Genomic DNA, 27,859 nt, shown 5'->3' with positions numbered 1-27,859 from the left:
CGACTACATGTCCCGAGATGCATCACGGCTCCATCCGAGACGCTGCCTTTTGGAACTACACAACCCAAGAGGACTCGCGGTCAAAGAAAGCCGCGAGTCGGCGTATTCGGGTTAAAGTCTGACAGCTAAAGTCGCACCTCTTTCTCCTCCTACTTTTCCTTCGGGTAGAGCCGGCTGCTGGGATTTGCAGTTCTGTGGGCGGAGCAAATTTGCGCGAAAGGTATAAAAAGGTAAGGCTGGGTTCAAATTAAACTCGATTCTTGCGTCTCAGGTCCTCGACCTCTGCTGAGAAACCTTCAGCTAGGAATAGCAAATTCCTTCGACACAGGAACACAGAATGTGGACTGGAGAGTTAGGATGGAACAGAAAAGAGGGTCTTTGCCTTATTCAGGAGGAATAAAATAAAGATCTTAATGCACAATAGAACAGAGATGACTTTGATTTGAAACACAATTTTGCTTTCAAAGTTGTATTTCAAATAAATTCTTCCAGTCATTCAGGTTTTGGAATACATATGTGTGTGGCACAAATATATAATCTTTTGTAAACTTTTGATTCCAGTCTGCAATAGTCTTGTATCTAAACAGTACAAGATTTACAACCATTCATTTAGTGTCTGTTCAAAGTTATGATGACACTGAAAAAAGTGACTTATGACCATTTTCCATACTTAATGAACATTGCAGCATTCCCATAGTTATGTGATCAAAATTCAGATGCTTGGCAACTGGTTCATATTTATGACAGTTGCGGTGTCCCGGGATCATATAATTCACCTTTTGTGACAAAGTCAGTGGGGAATCCAGATTCAATTTACAACAATGTTACTAATTTAATAATTGCATAGATTCACTTAATAACTGTGGCAAAAGGTCATAAAATGGGGCAAAACTTGTTTAACAACTGTCTTACTTAGCAATAGCAATGTTGAGCTCAATTGTGGTCATAAATCGAGGACTACCTGGATGAAATCACTTCATAGGACTTTGACTTCTTGGTAAGCAATAGTCTTTTATAGCAATAGTCTTTGCTTCTGATTCAAAGAAAGGGGGGGAAAGCATATTAATTTGTTTGTGAAGAACGGGCCTTATTGATTTATTGTTCAATAATTCAAAATTAGGCGTTTTACAATGAAAGAGAATATATATGTCTTAGACCTGGACAGTGGAGATCTGGGTGTTCTCTGAGCCTGGTTGTTCAGTTGCAGACTTTTAATTACCCAACTAGGTAACATCATCAATGTTAGATAGCTGATGACAGGGCTTTTTTTGTTATGGAACGCCCAGAACGGAGTTCTGGCACCTTTTTTGGACGGAACCTTGTAGGGTAGGCAAGGCGGGTTGTATGACGTGTGTGGGTTCTGGCACTTGTTTTTTTTTTTTTACAAAAAAAGCACTGACTGATGATATTATTTAGTTGGACAATGAAATATCTGTGAGCAAACCTAGCTCAGAGAGCACCTAGAACTCCACAGTTATATTTCTAGGGAAAGTAGGCAGGCTTTTTTGTGTGGTGACTGTGCTCTAGGGCAGTATTTTTCAATCATAGTAACTTTAAGATGTATGAATTTCAACTTACAGAATTCTCCAGACAACAAGCTTAATTCTGGCATATTTTGTTGCAAGTTGCCAATAAATGATCAGAATAGGAATGACAGAAGCATCCCAGACTAAAAGAAAGCATATAATTCTTTTTCTAGATTTTCTAGTTTCTTGGGTGTCAGTTGTACAGTTGTACAGTACTATCAAACATTTTAACTGTCTATTTTTAAAAATTCATAAAAATATAATGTGTATTTTTGCTAGTGGTTTTTCTCAGAAGTAGTTGCATCGAGAATTGTTTTACTAGATTTGTTAATAAACAGTAAACAGAGAAAGAGAATGGAAGATTAAATACAATAATCTTTTTTTAGAAAACAAAATGAAGCCCTCTGGTGGCCACATAATGTATTTTACAATTATCATGAACATTATGCAAATAATCAGTTCAAATTTGTAAAGTTCTATCCACAAATGGGCAATGCTTTTTCAAGTGTCTATATCTATTTTAGAGGTTTAAATTTATGGTTCCTGTTACATATTTTCCTTTTTAACAGATTTTCTGTGGTGAAGAAAAAGTAAAGGAAGTGAGGAACATAGGAGTTGTGCATGGTATAAATTGTGGACACACTGTACCACATATACATTGTTTGGAAACACAGATATTTAGGAATAAAATCCCTAATATTCAGTAGAACATAATTAGCCTAATCAAAATGCCAATTAAGTTCATAATGCAAGGTATAAAGACAATTAATTGAGGGTAGATAGAGATGTTTTTCTTCTGACCTCACCAGGTTACCCATAAGAAATGGGTATTTACAGGATCTGCATTTAGCATAGTGGACATTTAATAAAGTTTTCACTCTGTGACAGCTATGTTGTGATACTTCCCGTAGAAGTTCCCCAAAATGTTAAATAGTAGACCTCAGTATGGCATAAATACTAGGTCTCTACATCTTTTAAAAATTATGCATAAAATACTGTATATTAGATAGAACACATCTATCTGAAGAATTAAAGCAAATGTGTACCTTGGAAGACTCATGTATGTTTCGGAGCTATCTCTCATCTATACATGTATGATCGTGCACATGGAGAAAGCCAGGACATTCTTTGAAGCAATCATGTGAAACCTGCAGAGGACATTGCTCTCTTAACATTTTAAAGAAAGATGTTCTGTTTATGCTAACATACTTTCGAAAGGACTTAATTTGAATGCACATCCATAATGTTTATTATTTAATTATATAATTCTACCATTATGCAAAACAAGCCATGTGCAGTAGGCATACTGTAGATGCTGAAAAGAGACGGCAAAACAGCAAGCTTGAGAGATGGTCTATTTTGCACAACCCAAATTATCTTGCTTCAATACAATCATGGATGGTTCACTGTATATGTTCATGATCAAAAAACTATTAAAGACATGGGTATTTTACCAGATTGTGGAACAGGGTGAAAGTTGAGTCCCTGATGGTCGGCTCCCCCTCTCCCATCTTTTTGATTATGTGGAGGGGGGGGGGCATTCAGGATCTCAGTTTTTCTTTTACATTTTTTAAAATTGTAAGTTGCCCAGAGTTGTTGGATAAATAAGTAATCATCCTTTTGCAAACAATATTCTGCTATTAGTCCAGTAGCTTTTCAATATGGAGAGCAAGTATAATTTTGTTCATGTAAAATAGCTTGGGGCAACATATTTAGCAAATACAGGGGATCATTATCCTATAACCTAGGAATAGTGAATAAGGAAGTCCACAGGCACAATCATACTAAATTATAAAGACAGCAGAGAAGCTATGAAAACCTAATAAATATTTAAAGTTTTTGTTGATATTTTGCAGTATCAAAAATAATATAAACAAAGCATGACTGTATTAAGAGAATTAAAACTTGAACAGGAATGTAATTCTTCTGGATATCAGTTTTATTTGAAAACTGTTAAAACTGGTATTTCAGCCCTTTGGTTTATTTCCAGAGTTCATACAACAGTATCTTTATTAGGTAAGTCTGGATTGAATGAATATGTTGCATATTGAAATGCAGATGAGAAAGTCTTTGCACTCAATTTATCTCCAGAAATACTCTATTTAAATTCATTGCTGCATGCTACACATGTCTTTTACAAAAAAAGATAGATGTATGAACTTTTTCTTTGGGATTTAAGTAAGCCTGTATGTTAAAGATGCTGGTGTCTATCAACTGTATTAAAAGCAAATAATTATCTGACAAACATACAAAGATGCCTTTATAGAAGAAGTTAGGGAGAGAGATAAGAGAATTGTCTGCAGTACAAGATTGCAGCAATCTTGTAGACAGAGAATTCAGGCTGAGTGGCAGATAAGATTGGACAGCATGAAGCAAAGAAGAAATAAAATTGTATGGATTTCTGATATATTATGACATAATCTATAGGCAATTTTCATTTTCTGCATTTCACTTCCCCTTGTATATGTCTTTTCAAGCCTCCTCTCCATTTCCCTTTTTTTATTCTCCCAAAGCCAAGAATGAATACATAATATTCTTTTTCTTGGATATATCCTGTGGAATTGATGAAGTGGTTGTTTTCCATGAAAGTTTATTTCATTTAAAAAATGTTTGCTTTTAATGTGATACCAGATTCTTTGTTGTTTTTGATGACAACAGACCAATAGGGCTATTCCTTCTGAAACTGTTATTTCAGTGCAAAATTAGAAATGAGAGTACAGTAGACCCATCCTATAGATCAGTGATGGCGAACCTTTTAGAGACCGAGTGCCCAAAAACCACCCCCTGTCCCGGCTCCGCCTCTTGCCCTGCCTGCTCCACCCCGCCCGCCCCCTGCCGCAGTAGATCTCCCAGGCAGCCCTGCAGTGCATGGCAGCCACACCCTCTGCCCATACCCCGCAGCATCATCTGCACGCTATGGGACATGAGGGCGGAGTCTTGTCCCTGCTGCCTGCTATGTCCTTGGCTGCGCTGCTCCATGCGGGCTGTGCCTGGGGGTGACTCCATGGGGGCTGCTGGGGAGAAGTGAGGATGGGACAACGGCACATGTGCCCACAGAGAGGTCTCCGAGTGCCGCCTCTGGCACGCCACCACTGCTATAGATAGATGTTTAAATAAAAACAAAGGATTAGGGGGAAGGTTTTCATATGGGAAAATTATTAATATATTTATCTATTTCCTGAATATTTAATTCATATGTCAATTGGGATGGCTCTGCCCGCAAAGATGTTGCTACTGGTATTTGGAACATAACTCGATGCAATGGCCTAGTGGAAGAAATTTAACAAGAAATGTAGACTAATTAATTTTTTATCAGAAAATTTTTCCTATTTAAAAAAACTTGTGCCTTAGCCTCAGTATGCATGTACTCTTGTTTCCATTCTTTATTTCGCAATACTGTTCTGTATGCTGTTTGAGTAATTTGAAAGGAGTGATGAGCAATCACTGATAACTTATTTCTTCAGAGGTTTTTAGTAATTTCAGACATGGAATTTTTTCATTATTTTCCAGTTTATAACTGTTAGCATAATTTTAGAGGCAGAATTCATTTCTTTGATGTATAATAATTTGTTGCAGAAGGGAGAATTTTCATTTTGCTATATCAAGCCTAAATTAGATTTGATGAGCTCCATGTCAAAAAGAAATGGCAAGGAATTATATATGCTTTCTCTTTTGAATATGTATCTTGCATTGAAGCTACAGTGTTATTCTTTGAACTGTAATTCTGAATTTATTGGACTGAAAAATTTCCAGTGAAGAATAGTAACTATATAGAGGATGAAGCATGCAATTTTATTACAAAATTTGTCTTTTTATAGTATCCAACTTTGATTGTCTGTTCTGTTGTCTTCATAGTATTCATCTATACTTATTCTAGCTTCTCAGACATAAAAATTCATACTGTATTATTCTCAAAAAGTTGTTGACCATCATATTTCTAAAATTTCAAAATCACCATTGTTTTAGGATCAAAACTGGTTTTTGTTTATTGTATTTAGATGACATCTAAGTGGCAGAAGTAAAAAATAAGAAATATTTATGATTTTTTTATTTCCTATATTTTTGATTGCCAGATTAATGCTAAGCATGAAATAAGAATATGTATCCTTCTTCAGAAAAACAAGTTTAATTTAGTTCCTTCAGAATGGACTGTTTATCAGAATCCATTAGCAATCAACATATGACCGTCAACTGCAAATTGTACTAATACTATTAAAAGTATTCTGTAGCTTTATCCAAAGGACAACCATTAATTCCTTACAAAGAAAATCAATTATTTATTATGAATGTAGCACTATTTATTCTTATTTTAGGAGAGATTGGCAATCTGTGGCCCCTGATCTTGAACTTTGAACATATCTCATAATTGATGAGGAGCTTGGGTTGCTGATAGATTATCCATCTCATCTAAGGAGTCTCCCTGTCCCACTGCTTTTGATGTAATGCCTGACAGTCCATGAGAACACAGAGGGGCAGCAAAATAGTTAAAGGAGGAAAGAGAGGAATGGGACAACTTGCTGTGGCCAGCTCACCTCAGCCAATTCTCCATTGGCTGTGGCCAATTACCTTGGACAACTTGCCGTGGGACAATTCAACAATTCAGTGTAATTATTTAAAATAATTTAAAAATTATTTTAATTTTTGTCATTCACATTTCATTTTGTCCCTCCTTTTGCATCCTTTCTTTAATGATTGTATTCCACCATTCTTTGATATTAGTGTAATTCTTGTCCTGCGATGATTTGTCCTATGACAAATTGGCCATGGTGAGTTGTTGTATGGCCAGTTGGCTGTGGCAAGTTGGCCGTTGACAACTTGGCTGGGGTGAGTTGGCCATGGCAAGTCGTAGTAATCCTGGAAAGGGAGTCATTGTAGAAGAGATTCTTGAGTCCAGAAGAAAGGGGAAGAATTAGAAAGAGACTCAAAATAACTTTACCAAATTTTAGTAGATATACATTGTACAGGAGAATGACTTTGGTAGGCTTTCAGTATTCTTTCCAGTAATCCAAGTGGTTCTTGTTTCCAAAGTTTGTCAGTGTTGAAGAACTTGATGCTATCCTATAAGGCCAAAGATGGTTCCTCCAAATATTAATATGGTAATATTACTTTCACATATTAATACAGTATGTAACTATAACCTATTAGGGTATGTATGTATGTATGTATGTATGTATGTATGTATGTATGTATATATATATATATATTTTCTGAGGTTTTCGCGGGTGTTTGTATGTAGGTCTTTGGTTGTTCGGGTTTTCTCCCGCTTAAAATTGGAAGTGTCTTGGCGACGTTTCGACGAAGTCCCATTCGTCATCTTCAGGCTGGTGTTTTCAGCTTCGTGCTTCGAGCAGCACAAAGCACGAAGCTGAAAACACCACCTGAAGATGACGAATGGGACTTCGTCGAAACGTCGCCAAGACACTTCCAATTTTACGCGGGAGAAAACCCGAACAACCAAAGACCTACATATATATATATATATATATATATATATATATATATATATATATATATATATATATATATATATCATCAGAGCTGGTTACAAGAATTCCTTATGATTATACCACAAGTTGATATGAAAGCTGTTCTGTTTCCCGCATTGTAAGGTATTGAATGAGGCAGAGTAACAAACAGGTACTTCTTTATTCAGCTTCAACAGAACAGCAAACAAAATGCCTCTGCCCCCTTTTATACCTTGTAGTAGTAGTAGTAAAGTAAAGTTGGAAGGGACCTTGGAGGTCATCTGGTCCAACCCACTGCTCAGGCAGGAAACCCTATACCATTTCGGACAAATGGCTGTCCAGTCTCTTCTTAAAAACTTCCAGAGTTGGAGCATTCACCGCTTTTGGAGGCAGGTTGTTCCACTGGTTAATTGTTCTAACTGTCAGGAAGTTTCTCCTTAATTCTAGGTTGCTTCTCTCCTTGATGCAAGGGACAGCATCAGCCAATGAATGCAACATATTTTCCCACTTCTGCGCATGCTCAGTAACCCGAAGACAGCCTGTCTGGCCCGGGCAGCCCATGTGGTCTGCCCAGGTCTCTGTGCAGCTTCCTGCACCTGCTCTGTCAATCAGAGCCCAGGACATAAAAAAAGCTATTTCCATTGCCTTGTGAATAGATTATGTGTGATGTTCTGACAAATTACAAAATGTCATTCATTTTATCTATTGCTGAGTTAAGAAGCCATGGCATTTGGGTGGTTTCAAATGCCAATTTAGAAGGCAATTCATGAATAAGCATTGTTGATTCTGGGACATTTCTGCTTACTAGTTTGTGCCCACTCTTTCCAGTGGATAATCTTGAGCATCTGCACTTTGTAAAAGGTAATGAAAAGGTTTTGATCATATTCTTTACTGGCAGATGAACTTCTTGCTGAAGATTAGTAAACAAATTACTTTGTACTATCAAGACTCCTTATGGAGATGCCAGATGTTCACTTGACAGGCAGGGCAGCTATTAAATAAAAGGTAACTAACCATAAAACAATTGATTTTTGTATGGAAATCTACTACGTGTGAGAAGGTGCAGGAGCAAGGAGTGGTGTTACTGGGTACGCTGTTGAAATCTAAGGTTTAAAAGAGGTATGTTGGGTTGAACTGGTAAAACTGAGGAGAGATTAAAGAAGAAAGGCATGAAACCTAATGTGACCAGGTGTACTTGGAAGTGACCTCCCATGTGTTTTTAAATTATTCATTAATTTGAATATGCGTGTTGAACACTACAGCACATACCTATTCAGGTCTTAGATGTTAAGCTGATACTGCAATCTACTGCCTTGTCTAAAATGTTACACAGAAGAAACTTGAAGGCTTTACTGCTTGTCTCTAATAATTTGGAGGAACGCTTGTGTGTATTGAGGAAAACAGGGTATGAACCATTCCTTTCCATAGCCATGGAATTATTATACATTGAGTTCTTTACAAGTAATATATTTTTTCTAAATATTTTCCTATGCATAGACCTTTGCTTGAGCTTCCAAACAATGAAAAGGCTGCTGGTGGCTTCATACAAAAATGTGGTTATATTTTTTTAAAAATAATCTGTCAATCAGTTTCTGTTTCTGGCTGTCAGACAAAAAAAATCTGACACTTAGTATACATATTTCTTTCTTTAAATAGAAAGATAAAAATAGAATGCCATCAACAAAAACATAAGCTCTATGCATTGTTTAGACTATTTGCAATAAAGTTTGCTCAAATTGCCACAGGGGAAAAGAAAACCCCATCCTGTGTCTCCTTAGGAAGAATCTGCTATATTCCAAGACAGATAGCATCCCAACTGAATCAGTATAATTGTTTACAGTGGATTGAAACATTTTGTTAAGCCATGTTTTGTTGAACTATTTCCTTCAATAAACCACAACTGGCTTTGTTTACATATCATAGTAAACTGTGAACTACACTTTAAAATTTACAATCTGATAAACTAAATGAACCATGATGTGTGAAACACATCTGTCATTCAGAATTTCCCCAAGGTTTTAGAGATAAATTTTTCTGGTCCAACCTGAAGATGCTTGTCTTTGAATGTGGAGACTTCCCCACAGAACTAACAGATCATATGGGATTTATATGGGACTACAACTACAAAACCATTGTTTTGATGGGAGCTGAGCTCAAATAAAATATGAGCTTCTGTTGATTAAGTCAACATCATATATATTTGGCAGATAAGCTGTGTGATTGTTATGTGCTGGATTGGCCCACAAAGACCTAGGTTCAAGTCGGCACTCAGCTTTAGAAAATAATTGGGTGACAGTCATCATTTCCCAGTTGACTTTGGAGATAAAATTGGAGGAGCCCTATTAATTTATTAAATTTATATACCACCCATATCATTGTTGCAGTAACTCACAGCCACAGAATGTATACCATTTTTTTGCTTCAGGAAGGAATGTGGTGCGCCTTCAATATGTCTATCTATTTATATATTTATCATCCATCATCTGCCTATCTCTCAGAATTAATACACCTATCCACCTATCTCTCAGAATTAACACACACACACACACACACACACACAGACAGAGACTCACTTAATATTTGTTAAAAATTGAAAAAACTGGCCTAAAGTCAGAAATATTAGTAATCTCCAAGAGTTTCAGATAAGCATGTTTCTCAATTCGATCTAAATATACCAACACTGGTGCACTGAGTTAGTCTCTTCCATTACAGAGAAGCACAACTTAAATATTAATATTTATATTGTTATGTCCTGAGCCTGTGAAAGCAGGCTCGGGGCATTGCAACAGTCCCGGGCAGGTGCAAGCTGCCCGGGACCAGACTGGCTGTCGCCAGCACTCGTGCGCATGCGCGGGTGCGAGCGCGCCAAATGTTGCAGTTTGGCCCGGGAATCGCCTATAAAAGGGGCAGGGAGATTTGGGCGTTGTCGGCGTCTTGTAACCAGTATGCTGAACAGAAATAAAGAGGTTCCTGAGAACTACAACTGCTTCTTGTGTCATTGCCATTTCGCAAAGGACTTAACACTGGCGACGAAGGTGGGATTGCCTTACATCGACTGAAGACAGGTGTAAGCTTACCCTAGAGTCCTGAGCAGTAGGAACGGCGTTAACTCAGCGGCTGCCCGCCAATCCAGCGAACATCGGGGGTAAGCTGGCTGATAGACCCTTCCTTTTCTACAAAAATGGCAAAAGTTGGAAGACTTTCAGAATTCGATCTCTCGCATCCGGAAAGATGGGAGTCCTACGTAGCCACGGTGGAAAACTATCTTAAAGTCAATCAAGTAAGAGAAGATAGTTTAAAAGCCGCCACCCTGCTGTGCGTTTGCGGTCAAGACACATTCAAAATCGCTGAAAACATAGCAGCACCTGTACCTCTAGAATCTGTTAACTACACAGATCTCAAAAAACTACTAAAGGAACACTTCCAGCCCAAGTTGTCCGTCATCGCTTGGCGCCACACCTTCAAACAGAGGGAGAATCAGCCGAAGAATACATTGCTGCGCTGAGAAAAGCTGCTAAACACTGCGAGTTCAAGGATCTAGAAGAACGACTGAGAGACAGATTTGTATGCGGACTGAGGCATAGAGAATTGCAGCAGAGACTTTTCGCTAAAGAAGACTTATCATTCCAAGGTGCCTTGAGAGAGGTTACTGCAGAAGAGGCAGCAGGCGGCGCCATCAAGAACATGAGGCCGATCAGAAGCACTCCAGAAGCTGTGTCCATGCACCAGGAAGGAGTCCAAAGGAACCCAGAGGAGGATCCTGACGATGAAGTAGACCATCTCTACCCACGAAAGAAGGAAAACAGAAGGAAAGCTCTTCAGCATTCCCCACTTGGCCTCGGTTGTGGAGGTCGCCACAAGAGGATTGACTGTAGATTCCGCTCCGCTATCTGTGGGGCATGCGGAAAACAGGGACACATTGCAGCTGTGTGTCTGGGCCGTCAGAAGGTACAACTTCGGGAAGAATTGCGCCTGAAAGGTACCAGGGTCCCCAGCCAAAACAGGGTGGGTTTCTGTGCTTCGCGAAGAAGCATTTATAGGACAGGCACACACAAGCCCATTAAGAAAAAGCTGTCACTTAAAGTGAAGCTACAAGGGGTTCCATTGGCTATGGAACTGGATACGGGGTCTGCACTTTCAATCATTTCCATGCACACGTTTAGGAAGATTTGTTCTGGCAGCGGATTTCAGGCCAAGCTGAGGCCTTCCGACATTGTGTTAACAGACTCTCAAAACTCCAGAGTGTGTGTTAAGGGGGAGGCCACCCTTAACGTACAGTAAAAGGATTTTGAAGGTCCACTAGATGTAATAGTAGTAGGGGGTGAGCGAACAAGTCTCATAGGACTCGATTGGTTTGAGGCCTTGGGAATACACGTCACAGGGCTCAATAGCTTGCAAACAGTAGACCTACAAGAAGTCTGCAAAGAATTTGCAGATGTTTTCAGCCCACAGCTGGGCACGTACAAAGGACCCCCTGTGTCACTGAAACTAGACCCCACTGTCAACCCTATTAGAATTAAAGCAAGAAGGGTTCCTTTTGGCTTGAAAGGTAAAATTGACACCGAATTAGACAAATTGATTCAGCAAGGAGTTTTAGAACCTGTCGACTCCAGTCCTTGGGAGACCCCCATTGTCACGCCTCTTAAGGCAAATGGGGACATTCGCATCTGTGCAGACGACAAATGCACTCTGAATAAGGCATTGCAGCAACATGCCTATCCTGTTCCCGTGGTCAGTCATATTCTGGCTTCCCTCAAGGGGGGGCGTGTTTTTGCAAAGCTTGACCTAGCTCAGGCGTATCAACAGTTGCCTGTTGACGATGCTGCTGCTGTAGCTCAAACCATTGTGACCCACAGGGGGGCATTCAAGGTAAAGAGGTTACAATTTGGAGTAAATGTGGCTCCTGGAATTTTCCAAAGCATAATGGAAAACACACTACGGGGTATACCAGGGGTTTGCCCCTATTTTGATGATGTCTTAATTGCTGGAGACTCTACACACAACTTAGCTGAGAGATTAAGGGCTGTCCTGCTGAGGTTCAGGAAAACGGGCCTCAAACTTAAGAAGGACAAATGTAAAATTGGGGTGCCTTCTACAGATTTTCTGGGATTCAAAATTGATGCTACCGGGATTCACCCTGCTGAATCCAAATTGAAAGCTATTATGCATGCTCCTAGGCCAAAGTCCAAGGCCGAACTACAGGCCTTTCTGGGCCTTCTGAACTTTTACAACTCCTTCCTTCCAAACAAGGCTAGTGTAGCCGAGCCTCTTCATAGGCTCCTGGACAAACAGGCAGTGTTGCAGTGGTCACAAAAACACGAAGCAACTTTCAATGAGGTTAAGGCCTTACTCACTTCTAACAGTGTGCTCGCACATTTCAATGAATCCCTTCCTGTGTGCATCGCTTGTGATGCTTCTCCTTATGGGGTGGGAGCCGTACTAAGTCACCTCAGACCAGATGGAACTCAGGTTTCTGTTGCATATTACTCCAGAACCTTGTCTTCTGCAGAGCGAAATTATGCTCAAATTGACAGGGAAGCTTTAGCTGTTGTTGCTGGAATCAAAAAGTTCCATGATTTCCTATATGGCAGGCATTTCACGGTCTTCACTGACCATAAGCCTTTGTTGGGGCTGTTTACCACACATAAACAAACTCCCCAAATCATCTCCCCCAGAATGCTGAGATGGTCTATCTTTCTGTCTGCCTATGATTTTTCCTTATTTCACAAACCTGGGAAAGAAATGGGCCATGCTGACGGCCTCAGTAGATTACCCCTGCCAGTAATAGAGGCTGACCCTGCACCAACAATCAATATCCTCTCCATTCAGGCCTTGCCTGAGTCCCCTTTAGATGCCAGGGATGTGGCTGCTGAATCAGCCACAGATCTCACACTTTCTCGTGTCCTATCTTGGGTTTTATCTGGATGGCCAGAGAGCTGTCCAGGCACTGAGTTTCAGAGTTTCTGGTCCAAAAGGAACGAGTTATCCACTTTCCAGGGTTGTCTGCTTTGGGGGAGCAGAGTTGTCATCCCTGCCTCAATGAGGACTCGGGTCTTAGGTTCCCTCCACGAGGGTCATCCTGGCATTGTACGTATGAAGGCGCTTGCGTGCAGCCATTTGTGGTGGCCTGGGTTAGACAGAGACACTGAGGCTAAGGTGCATGCATGCCACCTTTGTCAGCGCTCACGCCCTGAAATGCCCCAAGCTCCTGTACATAGATGGGAGGAAACACAGTCTCCATGGTCTAGGGTGCACATTGACTACGCTGGGCCCTTTCAGGGTCAATTCTTCTTGGTCCTGGTTGACAGCCATTCAAAATGGCTTGAGGTTGTACCTGTCTCTTCCACCACAACTGCAAAGACTATTCAAGTACTGAGGGGGATTTTTGCTGCACACGGGCTTCCTGATGTCCTCGTATCTGACAATGGCCCTCAATTCACTTCTTCCGAATTCCAAGCTTTCTTAGAGGCCAACATGATTTGTCGTGCCACCTCTGCGCCTTTCCACCCGTCCACCAACAGTATGGCTGAACGCATGGTTCGCATCACCAAGGACGCTTTGAAGAAAATTACCTATGGAGACTGGCATCACAGGTTGGCTGACTTCCTCCTTTCTTATCGCACTACACCTTCCACTTCTACCGGAAGGACCCAGCTGAACTTCGTTGGGGGCGCAAACTGACTACCACGTTTGACTGGTTGCACCCGGACAGACTACCTTCCACAATCACACACCCCAGGGCACCTAGACAACTGCTTGTGGGTGCCCCGGTTTGGACTCGTAACTACGGGCCTGGTCATTCATGGGTCCCTGCCACTGTGTCCAGGGTCACAGGTCCTTTGTCCTACGAGGTTTCCCTGGACGATGGTCGTGTCCTGCGACAACATATTGACCAGCTCCGCGCTAGACGGGACCTTCCCACTGAGACTCCTGGTTCTTTTCCAGGGGGGAGGGGGACCCCTTTGGGCAAAGGGAAGAGTGCGGGCTGCCGCCTATCATTAACGAGGGAACTACAGACAGCTCATTCCGAGATTCCGCGAGTGCTCCACACAGGAATTCATGGAGCCCAACTAGAACTCAGGCACCAGTGCCTACTCCAGCCAGGGAGTCACCCCAGGAGCATAATCACTACTCATCCGAATCATTCAGTACTCCAGTCAGGGAGGATACCTGGGAGCATCCAAACAACCCACACCCTGCAAGAGAGCTGGCACACATTCCGTCTAGTTGGCCCAACACTGCCCCTGTCCCTAGAAGGGGGCAAGCACACAGGGAGGTGGTCGAGGAACCGAATCCCGACTAGAACACCTCCAGCATCACCCAGGGGACAACTGAGTTTTGGGATAGTACTGAAACCCCAGCAAGCCCGGGTACAGAACAGGAACACGGGGAAAGACAACCTCTTGACAGGTCTAGGACAGACCTGGGAGGTTCTACAGAGTTGCCCAACAGTGACAGTCACTTAAGAGGGCCAGAGAGCCTGCAGCCAGGCAGGACAACCAGGTCAAACAGAGAAAGAAGCCCTGGCCTGACGAGCCCGGTGGGCAAGCAAGCAGGCCAGGCATTGGAGTACAGTCCTTGGGGATCACCAGGGCCTAGCAAGGGGAACAGGCATACATCACCCCTCAGTCAAGGGATACTCGGAAGGTACCCAGAAGTCAGGAGGTCACAGAGAGCTAAAAGATCTCCTAAGTATTTAGAAGATTTTGTAACCCTACTGGCAAAACAGAGTTAACAGAGAGTATTCCTGTACACATAGGAAAATAGAACACTGGGGAACAATAGAAGCAAAAGGAATAACGGGTACAAAGCTAGTATGGGTTCCACACTCATATTGGGTTGTATATTATTATTTGTATGATCATAGTCTTAGCCGGGGGGGAAGGGGTGTTATGTCCTGAGCCTGTGAAAGCAGGCTCGGGGCATTGCAACGGTCCCGGGCAGGTGAAAGCTGCCTGGGACCAGACTGGCTGTCACCAGCACTCGCGCGCATGCACGGGTGCGAGCGCGCCAAATGTTGCAGTTTGGCCCGGGAATCGCCTATAAAAGGGGCAGGGAGATTTGGGCGTTGTCGGCGTCTTGTAACCAGTATGCTGAACAGAAATAAAGAGGTTCCTGAGAACTACAACTGCTTCTCGTGTCATTGCCATTTCGCGAAGGACTTAACATATACCATCTAAGATTTTAATAATTTTGTCAGAAGCTAAAGTTTATTGTATAACTTTTTTTAAAAAAATCTTATCTGTGCAAATTATTGTGGGATAGTGCCAAGCACCTAATCAAATAATATATTCTTTATGAATCACAAATTAAAGTTCAATTTGTTTCAAGTATTTTACACTGCTTTATTACACTACAAGTAGTGTAGCTTGCAGAAATCAGTTGTAAGACTGTCTCTACTGACAGGCTTGTGGCCTAAAAGATATGATCTACAAAAAAACCCAGAATAAATTTATGTTGAGGGCTACAAGGTTATTTTCAGACAAGGCTTTTATTGCAAAGTTCTCATGCCTTATTAATGGAATTTTACATAGAACTATGGAAGATGTAACCATGCACTGGGAGTTATGCATCTTTTATGTTTGTTTTCAGTCTGCTTATAGTGGGGTTCTGTAATTGTGAACAAGTGACCTATTTTTATTTAAAAAGAAAAAAATGAGATACAGAGACGAGGACATAGCTTGTCAGTCTCAGCAACTGCCTTCATATCTATCTTTAAATGAGAAGACTTTGGAAACAATGAGCCTTTCAGTTCTTGAAGAATATAATTAAATACTAATTTTCTTGTCCCCCTGTCAAACTGACCATAATAATGAAATGGTAAGTAGAAAATTAATTAGACAAATCATATAGGCAAGCTTTGGAGCCATATCATGAATATCACGAGAAAAAGCTGGTACAATCCATGTTTAGTTCAAACTAACCTATTTTCTGTTTAATCGTTCTTAGCACATGCCTAGCTGTTCTAGCCAACTTAGAGACATAAATGACTACAGGCCTATTGAAACAATAGTTTTCTTGTTGAAAAAAAGAATGCAAATTGTGAACCTTATAGGTTCCTAATACTAGTGTTACCCTAGAGATCCTTCTGGGTTTTTTGAAAAATCTTGGAGAGCAGGCTTGATGCCAGAGAAGATGTTATTTTTCAAAAGGGAAAAAAGAAAAACTTGGGTTACTGCAAAACAATGAAATAAATTATTATACAGATGATTTGCAAGCATTCATAAAAGAAGGCTGTGCTTGAAAGGCAGAAGCATGATTTTATTAAAAATACATGATGCAAAAGCAGATTTTTTTTTAAAAAAAGACATAACCAATTTAGTTGACCATGATAATGTGATGGACATTTGATAACATTTGATTTTGATATTAGAAAGTGCTGGACATAGTGTATTTGATTTTTCATGACTACTTAGAGAAGAAGTTGACAAGCTTGTTATTTAGCTTCCAAACATTTTCTCACCAGGCTAGATGACATCCTCAGCAGGACTTCAGTTGAAGTGTCTTGTTTCAGTTCTTTACCACTTTTATTGATCTCATGTGGTTGGTGGGTCGTGTGACCAGCTGGTCATGCCGTGTGACCTGTCGTGTGACTGTCTGGTCATTGTGTGTGAAGGTCACCAAGTGAAGAGGTGGTCAGTGCCATTGTTGGTTGCTCGATTGATATGGCTCCTTGTGGGTTCATAGGCTGGCTCCAAATTAACATGTTTGTTGACAGATCCATTGGTTGAATACTAGGCTTCGATGTGTGTGGCGTGTGGTGGCATGGCCAATAATTTATTTTTAATTTTATGTTGGGCAAACAGGACAACAACTGAAAACAAGAATCCATGAACACCGACATGACCACAAATCTCTGATCTCAACCCACATTGATACCGAACATTGACACTGAACAGCACAGTTCGAGTAGGATGGAACAGAACAGAAATCATTGGCCATGCCACCACATGCCAGGTGACACAACAGGTCACATTGCATGAACAGACATCACACGATTCAGCAACCACATGACCACATGAGATCAATAAAAGCAGTGAAGAACTGAAACAAGATGCTTCAACCAAAGTCCCACTGAGGATGTCACCTAGCTTGGTGACAAAATGTTCAGAAGCTAAATAGCAAACTCGGAGAACAAACCACCACCACCACACATTTTGCTATTGTTCAAGTGAGAGTACCTGACTTGTTTTCACATTGTACCACTTAAACTTGTTTGGAAAATGGGTCTAGTATATAAAAACCCATGCTTTTTATATAAATGGATGATAAAAATGTTGTATAAAGTGATAAGAAAACATTTAGGTTGGATGCCTATCACAGTGACCACAAGTTTTGCTTCACCTGTTTGCTATGTATTCAATATTAATTTCATAATTAATTGATTTATAATTATTATATTATATTATATATAATTAAATTAATAATAATAATTTAATATCAATGCATATCAATGGTCAATAAATAGACATACTCCAAAGAAACAAAAATATCCATTTTATATAGATTTTCTGCATTGTTTTGTAAGAGAAATTAGACCTTCTTTTCCCGCAATATTTTTTGTCAGACATTGAGCCAACCTGCTCCTGCAGTGCATTGCTCTTTATAGATACTTGAAGAAGAAAAATATTACATAACACAATATAGCTAGTTTCTCACCACAGTGATGCTGTTGCTTTGTAGACTAGTGCTTATACCATGCAGTAAATAATCATTGATTCTTGCCTGATTCTTTAAAGCATAGTTCTTTTTGGAATAAATACAGGGGAACATGCACATTTTCTGTGCTTTTTAAATGGGTTTACTTTAGAAAGCTTTCTAACAGTGAGCCAGGGGGTAAGTTCTCTAAGAGATACTTGATTATATCTTTTGATCTGTCGTTCCTGCAAATGGATGGCTTTGACTTTTCTAGTCAAAAGCACTTCCTCAGCTCAGTTTAATTCAGTTCTTTCCATTCAAACTTCCATAGCTCAAAATTAATGGTGCTGCCAGGCATGGGCTCTATGATCTAGATCCATAAATTCTCCTTGGTATCCTTTGCCAGGCAACCTGGTCTGAAATTGGCAGAAGCTTCCCAGACTCACAATGCAGCAGAACTAAAGAAGGATCTTTATTTGTTTTGTTTTATTGTTTTATTTGGGTAAAACAATTTGAACTACTGTAGTTGATTGCCCTTTGTCAATGTGACACTGCTGTGCCCTCATATTCCCATTGCAGTTTAAAACTTGGATTTGTTTTTCAATTCATTCCATGCTTTAATGGCATTTTTTTTTTTGGCCTATTTCCCTTTTTCATTGTTAACAGTAAAAGACAAAAATCCACATGACCACCAACAAGAAGAAGGTTATTTATACAGTGGAGAAAGGAAACTTAAACATATTCTAGTGATCAAAATAAACTAAATGTGACAAAAGAAGAAAAAATAATAGAGATAAAAAGAATCATATAATAATTTCATATATTCATGGAAAAGTTTGAAAAGTTTAAAAAAATGGTAGAAAACTGTTATCTTGGATCCATTCCTTAAAATCACGGGAGAATGTTTCTTTCTAATTAGGTCAAGTTGCTGTATCCTTGGTCTTGATACCATTAAAGCTGTTCAAGAAATAACAAATTAAATGTGGAGGAATATAGTTCAACATCACATTTCAAAACTTAACTATGATATTTCTTGGCATTTTTTTACTAATAGGTGCAAAGATTTCAAACCAAAATGAAACTATCGCTGGACACGATCATGTGAGATAATTTTCAAATTGTTCACAATGCCAATATTAAATATAATGTCTGTTAAATATAATGTCTGTGCCTTTTAAAACATACTTTGAGAGGTCCAATAAACAGAAAATAATTTCTGAAGAATTAATTTCAGTCTTAAAAACTGGATTCATTGAGTCTCCAAATGGGATATACCAATTCTTCATTCCACAGTTTTAGTATTTAAATATCTCAGTTGTGGAATTAAGAATTAGAACATCCAATTTTGGAAAATAGATTAAAAAATTAAAATAAAAAATATTTTATTTTTTAATTCTGTATAAAATTAAATTACAGTACTGGTTTCCTTTAAAGTGCTAACAATCCAACAGTTGTTTGTGTTTTGTGTTTTTGTGTTTTTTTATTTTCAGCTTTAGTAACTATTTTTGTTGGCATGCATGAAATATAGCATATCTTTACCTCCCATACCATCTTCCCGGTTTTGTGTCTGGATGGTCAGAAAGCCACTTCTCCTTCCTGACTTAGAGGAGAAAGGAGAGAACTTTTTTCCTGCCTTGAAATAATAGGCATTTTGTTCTTTGGAGAAGAGATTGACACTTCTCTGCCTGTTGTCTCTTTAGACTCCATTTTTATCTGTTCTTTAACTGGTATTGCTAGATTCCCACCATTTCTGAACTCTCAGACAGTGCAAGATTATCCCCACACACCCAGTGTCCCACCTCTTAACTCCAGCATGAGAAAAGTAGGGTTACCATGCACAAAGTCATTTTGGGGCAATTTAAATGGGAAAAAAATGAGAGTAACTAAAATAAATTCTATAGTCACCTCTTAATTCTGAGAACTGAAGTCTGTGATTAGGTAGATCAGATCTTCCTCTTTTTCGGAAATAGAGTAATTTCACCAGAGATAAATAGATTCAATATCTATCTAAAGAAACACAGAGAGAGAGAAAACGTAAAAATCCCTTTTCAGCTTTCAGTATTTATATACAAACATTCAGTGGTAAAGGCAGGACAAGAAGCAACGGGTGGAAACTAATCAAGGAGAGAAGCAACCTAGAACTAAGGCGAAACTTCCTGACAGTGAGAACAATTAATCAGTGGAACAGCCTGCCTCCAGAAGCAGTAAATGCTCCAACACTGGAAGTTTTTAAGAAGAGACTGGACAGCCATTTGTCCGAAATGGTGTAGGGTTTCCTGCCTGAGCAGGGGGTTGGACTAGATGACCTCCAAGGTCCCTTCCAACTTTACTACTACTACTACTATTATTATTATTATTATTAAATCATAAATTGCAGCTTAAAAAAATCTACCTCTGAAAAACTATAAAGGATATATATAAAAAGTTCTGGGCAGACACAATATGATGTTGGTCCAACCCTAATTTAAAATTTTGCTGTGAAGAGGTTCCAAGTTACATGAATTACAAAAACTCACAGCTTACAGAGCAATATAGAGCATCAGTACCAGAAATAAGAAAGAGTAACACAAATAACACTTCAAATTTTGAAGTCTAATGCAGTACTTAGTTTCCTTTTCCTTTCTTCTCTAGAGAGCAAGCTGGCCTTGAATCAAATTTCCTCTTTGATTCAATTGTTAGCTGGAAATTCCATTTTAAGATCTTAGCTTTCTCTTTCTGCTCCCTCCTCCCAAATCCCTCCTGCGGCAAACACCTTTTTGTTCCTTTTCTCCATGTGGTCTGATGTCTGCTTTCACAAGAACAAAAACTCTTCCACCTGAAAAGAGACGGCTGGGGTGTGGGAATTTCTTTTGCTACATGCTCAAGGAAGCAGCTCTCTCAAGAAGATTCTTCAAACATTTGTTTCAGATGTCTGAGCTGGCAGTTTGTCATCTGGCATGAGGATCTGGCTGGCAGACTGTAAGAGTAGAATTTTGTTGCCTGCCAATTCAGTACCCCATAAAATAAAAATTCTTCACTAAGGTATTAAAATAAACAAAACAAAGGAGGTACAAAAGAGACCCCCCCTCAATTTGCAGGTTAAGACTTCTCTCCCTTTGAAGTTTTAGGTGGATGGTTTAGGTCACTAAGAAGGTCCTTTTCCTTGCCCAGATCAATTCTGAGGTTGTCATACATTTTGATTCTATCCTATCTTTAGGCAGAGTGTTGCAACAACACATTTTTAGATTTCCTGAAAGAGTAACAGGTATTTGGTTTATTATTACTGTATTTTTATTGTGAGAATGATGGCTGTTTATGGACACTTCGTTTTGTGATATTTGTTTTTCTTCAGGTACTAAAATAACTAAATTGGCTTTATGCAGCAGAACTGGGAAGGAAGATAAGAGTATTTGCTTCCCTATTTCAGGTGGTAAACATTTTGGACTGCCCAGTGATTTTATTTAGTCTGGTCACTAGCTAATTTTTCAGTCTGATGGGTTACAATTGCACTGGCCAAAAGTCATGGTGTTGTTGTAATGGGTAAATGAGAAATCAAATATGCAATTTGATTTTTATCTTAGTCTCAAAGAAAAACAAATTAACTAGCGGTATCTTCAATTCCTGTTTGGTAATGATATATATTTTCTCAATTTCTATAGGAGAGGCTTTTGGCAAATCAGTTTCAGGGTTTCCATAATTCTAATTTGATTTCTGCCTAGCAGTTGCTACTACAGAAAGGGCTTTTTTTGTCATAGAACGCCCAGAATGGAGTTCCAGCACCTTTTTTGAATGGTACCTTGTAGGGTAGGCAAGGCGGGTTGTATAACATGTATGAGTTCCAGCACCTTTTTTTTTTTTTAGAAAAAAAGCACTGACTACAGATACCCTCGACTTACAACCACAATTGAGTCCAAATTTCCCATTGCTAAGCAAGACAGTTAAGTGAGTTTTGCACCATTTTATGACCCTTCTTGTTATAGTTGTTAAGTGAATCAGTGCAGTTAAGTTAGTAACACAGTTGTTAAGTGAATCTGGCTTTCCCTTTGACTTTCCTTGCAAGAAGGTCGCAAAAGGTGATCACATGACCCCAGGACACTACAACTATCATAAACATGTCAGTTGCCAAGCGTCCAAATATTGTGACCATGGGGATGCTGCAATGTTTCTAAGTGTGAAAAATGTCATAAGTTTTTCAGTGCTATTGTAATTTCAAACGGTCACTAAACATGAGCATTGGAAATCATGATTATTTGACTATGGAGCAGTTGCAACAGCCACAACATTGTGAATAATACTGATCTGAACCTTGTGGACATTTCAATTTCACAGAAGTAATGAGTCCTGGATTTTTCACACATTGCTTAATTTAGCGAATTTTAAGTACCCTGATTTAAAAATTGTTGTGATACAATGCCCTGTTAGGGTAATTTGAGGTTACAAACAGATAAACACAATGAGAGTTTTAGTAATAGTAGTAGTAATATATAAATAGATTTTCAAAATTTTCTGCATGTGAATCTTTAAGCCTATTGTCTTTGTGTGTGTGTGTGTGTGTGTGTGTGTTGTGTGTACAATAATCATCCCTTAGAATGACCATTAAATCAAATTAAGATTTTTTTAAAAGCGACAATCCCTTCCATTTTTGAATACAGTCTTTTTTTAAAGGAATGTAGATCTTGTAAGGCATGATAGAAGATTGCATACATTCCAACCTGCTTGTTACAGAGGGGCTTTCAGAGAATAATACTTCCAGTGAGATAAGTTTTGGGATGTCAAATGCAATAGCTTGTCCAGATAAAGAAAGAATCCTGAGGTGGGTAGAAGTGGAGATCAGCCCAATGAAAAGAAATGATGTGTCTGGAGAAAGTCCTTAGAATTCTTCATCCATTGTGACAGAAGACATGTTCTGAGTGACAACAGTGCAACTTTTGGGTATAAAAACAATCGCCGGGGAATCCCAACAGTCCTTTCCTGTAGTCTTTGAATTTCAGGGGTGCAGTCAGCAAAAGTTGTCAGTATAGTTTTTTGACATGTTAACTGTAGTTGTAAGCACTAGAATATGTTTAATATAGTTTACAAGATTAAAATCTTAGGTTTTTCTTGAAAAAAAAACATAAAAGGTATCACAGTCACTCATATACCATATAAAATAGTCCCACCTATATCCCAAATATGCTTTTTCAAGAGGCAACTGGACTTTCTTGTTTTTCTTTGAAGACGTTTCGCTTCTCATCCAAGAAGCTTTTTCAGCTCTGACTAGATGGTGATGATCACCATCCAATGGTGGTGACCTGGATGACTGAGAATCTCCATAGACAGTCCCACCTATATCTGAGCACAATCCATAAATCCATGTACTGCAAACATTTTTTGACTCAAATATCTTAAAGGGAATGAATTGTGGGGTACTTTGGTGGTAACATTGTTATTTTCAGCTTTGCAGAAGCTTAAAACTCCCATTTACATGTTTAAAACCCTACAACTCTGCAAAATGAAAATAGTTTCTCCCAATTGGATGAGGACAAATTATAACCTCAACCATAAAAAATTATATATACATTATAATATTTTTACTTAAGGCAGGAAAAACATTGAAACATTATTTTGTCTCATTAAAACAAAAATTATTTAAGTTTGCTATAGATAGTACTTAGGTCTATTTCATGCATACCAAACAGGAAAATTATTATGTATGGGCAATTTTGCCATAATTTACAGATAGTACTTCATTCTCTATCTTGGGAATTTTGTGTGCAATAATTAAGAACATTTATGTACATTTGCTTTACTGTAAAGTTCTTTGTTTATGCCTTATACGCAAGAAGAAATTGCATTTAATAGTTTATATTCTGTTATGTTTGTAAAAATATCTAAGCTGCAATGCATTCTCTATTATTAAAGGCTGAAATATTTAGCTGCATGTAGAGTTGGCCCCAAATAGCTATCAAATTTCTGATTCTATAGGGACATTTTTCCATGTTATATAAAAGATTCTGGTCCATTTCTATAAGTATTACTCATGTACCACGTCTTTCCGAATCTAGTGGCAATTGCCAATATGCCATTTTATGGCTAGCATTTAGAAAGCAGCTGGTGACTTACAATAAGATGTGGGCTTTGCCCCCATATTATAGTAAAATGCATGGTGGAGGCATGTTTTAAGCAATACTGTGTAGATAAAGTACTTAAACTAACACTGAACAATAGTTTTTTAAAATTTATTTTAAAGTAGCATAAATAATTGTTGAGATAATTTCATCTGTAGTCACTCTGTTGCACTGTCTGGAAAAAAAGGTGTAACAAAGAGTAAAAGTGACAATACAAGGTTAATGGAGAGCCACTTTTCCTGAAAATAAGGATTTAACTCTGAATGCAGAGAAAAATTGTACCCGAAAATATTACAAGTTATCATATCACAAACTGTTTGGGAGACCGGCTGTTTTACTAGAAAAATCATTGGAGAATTAAATTTCTTCTGGAGACATTTGCAGACATTGTCTCTGCCCGCACATTGGATGGAAAATTTTGATGGACTATTTCAGACTGTAATGTTAACAATCCAGCTGACATGCACATTTTAATGCTGGGTTGTTAACATTACAGTCTGAAATAATGAATCAAAATTCTCCACTCAATGTGTGGGCAGAGGCAATGTCTGCAAATTTCTCCAGAGAAAAGGAGAAATTTTCCAGTAATTTTTGAAGAGTAGCATTTCCTCTTAACACCTAGATCCACACCCAAATACTACTGGGAAAAGTACCTTTTTGATTTTTTTTTAAAGCTAGGATTTACCTGGAGCATGAAAAACCAAGGAGGCTGAAAGCTATTGGAGTGGTGATCACAGGATGAGAGATAAGACAATCACATTCATAAACTTCTCACCTTACAGTTGAATGAGTAAAAGAATACTGTGTTCCATAGATAAAAATTTCTCTAAAAGCTCTTGTCCTTTGAAATAATTTCTAAAGTGAATTCTCTTTTATTAGAACTTGTAGGAAAAAATAAGCCTGTCAACAATTAAAAATGAATGTTTAGATAGAATTTTTAGCATGAAGTATATCCACTCTCCCTATAGGACTGGTTTATAATTGCCTGGGATGTACTTGATAAAGTATTTATGCCCTCAACCACATAAGTGGACAAACAAACACTTTTCCATTTTAGAATGGCCAAGGGAGAGATGTGGAAATTAGTTTCTTGGAAAGGAAGATAGTGGAGAAAAGAAGACAGGAAAGCAAAAGATTCTTAGGCAAAACTGAGTCTACTGTAAGTATCTCAATAATGTTTTTATTTACTGAAGCACAAAAGATGACCAAGCATATTCCTACATTTTGTTTGCTGACTCATCCAGAAAAAGAGATGGAAAATAAAGAAAACAAAGATAAAATATATGAAATCCTAGGCACTAAATTGTGTATGATTCCAACTTGTCCCCATTATTCCAAATGCTAATATTAAATTTAATATTATTCTTAATAGATTTATATAATGCAAAATGTAAATGAAAAAAATTAAGGGGCAGGGAGAAAAAATATTTCTGGAAAGTTTCTCTTGAAATTATGATATTTTTGCTAATATCAGATTAATTTATTGTACAGATAGTATACTATTAGTTTTAACTAACTTTGAAGAAAAGAATTCATAGCTTCATTTCCCCTCCTATGAATTCCTGAATAGTAGAGGAAAATTAAATTAGTATGGACCCAAACTGGGTGTATACTACAAACTGGGTAATACTATAAGCCAACAAATGTGTGCTGATTAGAATGCTTTTTGCTAGCATCACACAATAACAGCAGAATATTTATGTATGCCTTAAGTGTACATGATACAGATAGTAAGTGACTGATTAACTATCCTTTACATAGTAATATTCAAAGGTGATAGATAATCAATTAATTTGAATAGCATATAAGTACTAGTAAAGAATGAGTATCACTTTAAGATCGTTTCTCTCAGTTGAAACTGAATACTGCTGGTATATTTTTATGATAAACAATTGTATTCTATCTCAAGGAGACCTTATAAATAATTACATTATGATGGGGGAGAAATTTCTGTCCTCCACCTGGATTTTCTCTCTAATCCATTTTTCTTTTTCTGGTATTCTTGCCCCTTCCCCAATTTTTCCCTCTCCCAATCATGCTTTATTGATTCTTTTGTGGTACTGAAAGCTGCAGTAAGCTATATATACTCAGATTGAACTTCCCTTTGTCAGTCAAGCTGTTTTCATGTTATATCCCGCAAGACTAAGCTATGGCATCAGCAACTGTGAAATGTACCGCCATTGGGTATTTAAAGCAAAACAGAGCAATTACAGTGTGGGTATATTCAAATTAAAAAAATGACACTGTGCATAGAGCCTGATATTGATTTTTCAAATTTTTGCCTTGCTCCTGTGTAACTTCTTGCAGTGGAGTGGAAAGGTGATTTTTTTTGGATGGAAGCTTCTCCTTTCCTGCTTCTGAATAATTGCTTCACATTTGCATCCAGAGGGACTTGGCTGGAGGCAGAATGACAACCTGAAATGTTCTTATAGATTTCAATTTCTTTATCATTGTGCTTAAGTGTTAAATCTAGGATTTTCTGCAGGCCAGTTGAACGCTAACAGGTTCCAAATGATGGAAGCAGATTTTCCATTTATGCTAGGCAGAGAATCAAGATGATGATAGGGATTTGCAAATGACAAAGGAAAACAGAAGATTTGAACAAAGGATTGTACTATTAAAGTAGCAATGCCAAGGCAGACTTGGTAAATATCCTTGATGAAAATAAGTCAGCCATGGGAAAATACTGTTTCTCTTTTGCATTTGTTAGGGGACCTGTCTGTTTTTCTCCAGGAATAGAAACCGATAGAGTAATATCTTTGAAAAATGGAAGGCTGATAATTATTTGCTATTCCTTCATCATAGCAATCTGAGCGAACCTTAGATGTGAATGGGAAGGTTCTAGAAAAGTTTAAAATTTTCTACTCAGCAACAGGCTCATTGAGCATGTGCGGGAAAACCTGAGTACGTGCCTGGAACTAGGTATGGAATGGAATGTCCACATGTAGAAAACAAAAGAATACCCATATATGGTAAAGTAGGAGGTAAGGTAGGATAATTGTGTCGTCTGATAGGTTTGTGACCTGCCACGTCAGGAATAGCTGACGTAGGTATAGGAGGAGATAGGGAGGGGTATAACTGCTGTTAGCTTCTGTAGGAGGTGTGGCTTTTCCCTGCAACTCTTGTGAGTGCATGGTTAAAGTTTCACCACGCTTTGCAAACCGTTTTCTTTTACTAAACTCAACTTTGATAATAAAAGAAACTTTATTCTGCTACTCCGAACCTCGTCTCTGAATTTCTTTCAAGGAATTCTACAAACAAATTGGGGGCTCGACCGGGATCCAATCTGCGCTGGGACTCTGAGGGGTCCTCCTTAGGTGCACCCCTTTCCTTTTGAAAGGAGGGGAACCACCCAGAGGACTGCGGAGCTCTTGGAAAACCCGTAAAATTTTAATAAAGACGAGTATTAGGAGAAGGGTGAATAAAGTGCGGAACAGCCTGAAGACAGACCGGGTAACATCTGCGCGCAGACCCTGGTGAGTACTGGTTTGAAAACACCAGAACACAAGAGTCCAGGGCGGTCGGGATAGAGTGTGTGGATGTGAGAACTGGCAACGGGGCCGGGTGGAAGTCCTTTTGAGGGACCTCGGGGAGGTCTGCAGGACGGAGTGAGTGAGGGGGATATTATTGAATATCCGGAGACGGTGACGTGTGGAACTGGAAGGAGTTGCTGGGAGGGACACAGGCGCACATACTCAAGATAGGCTGAGCACCCATAAAAGAAATGGGGGGCAATACAGGGTCGACCAATCCGGGGAAAAAGTGTGTTAAAAGGATCCGTAAAAACCCCAAACTTAAAATCGACCCGAATGGCCCTTTGGGCAAAATATTGGCTGGATGGGGATCCCCGCCCTATAACCGGGAGATTTTGAGGTTGGGGTTGAATAAAGAAGATATGGTCAATTTATGTTGTTTTGTTTGGTGGGAGGACGATAATGTGGAGTGGCCAAGGAATGGCTCCACAGATTATTTTCAGTGTCACAATTTATATAACTATGTGAAGAAAAAGAAATGTAAGAGTTTAGATAATGAATTAGATTATGTGCTAATTTGGGTGACAGATGATGGTAGCAACAGAACAGCAAGTAATGAAGCAGGAAAAACCTCCTAGAAGAGAGTTTGGGGATAAGAAGAGTCCCTTTGA

General features: G+C 38.8%; 1 long non-coding RNA gene across 1 annotated transcript; it reads left to right on the top strand.

Moving 5' to 3' along the window:
• The first annotated feature begins 129 nt into the window (after nt 1-129).
• LOC120308873 lies at nt 130-26,643 on the top strand. Its single transcript, XR_005556947.1, has 3 exons — nt 130-230; nt 18,684-18,730; nt 24,773-26,643. It is a non-coding gene; the product is annotated as an uncharacterized LOC120308873 (long non-coding RNA).
• Nucleotides 26,644-27,859: the final 1,216 nt, after the last annotated feature.

This window comes from Crotalus tigris, unplaced genomic scaffold (genome assembly GCF_016545835.1).
Source record: "Crotalus tigris isolate CLP2741 ecotype Arizona unplaced genomic scaffold, ASM1654583v1 scf7180000017952.28453644438:3035480, whole genome shotgun sequence".
Lineage (NCBI taxonomy): Eukaryota > Metazoa > Chordata > Lepidosauria > Squamata > Viperidae > Crotalus > Crotalus tigris.
This window is presented reverse-complemented; position numbering and strand designations above follow the sequence as displayed.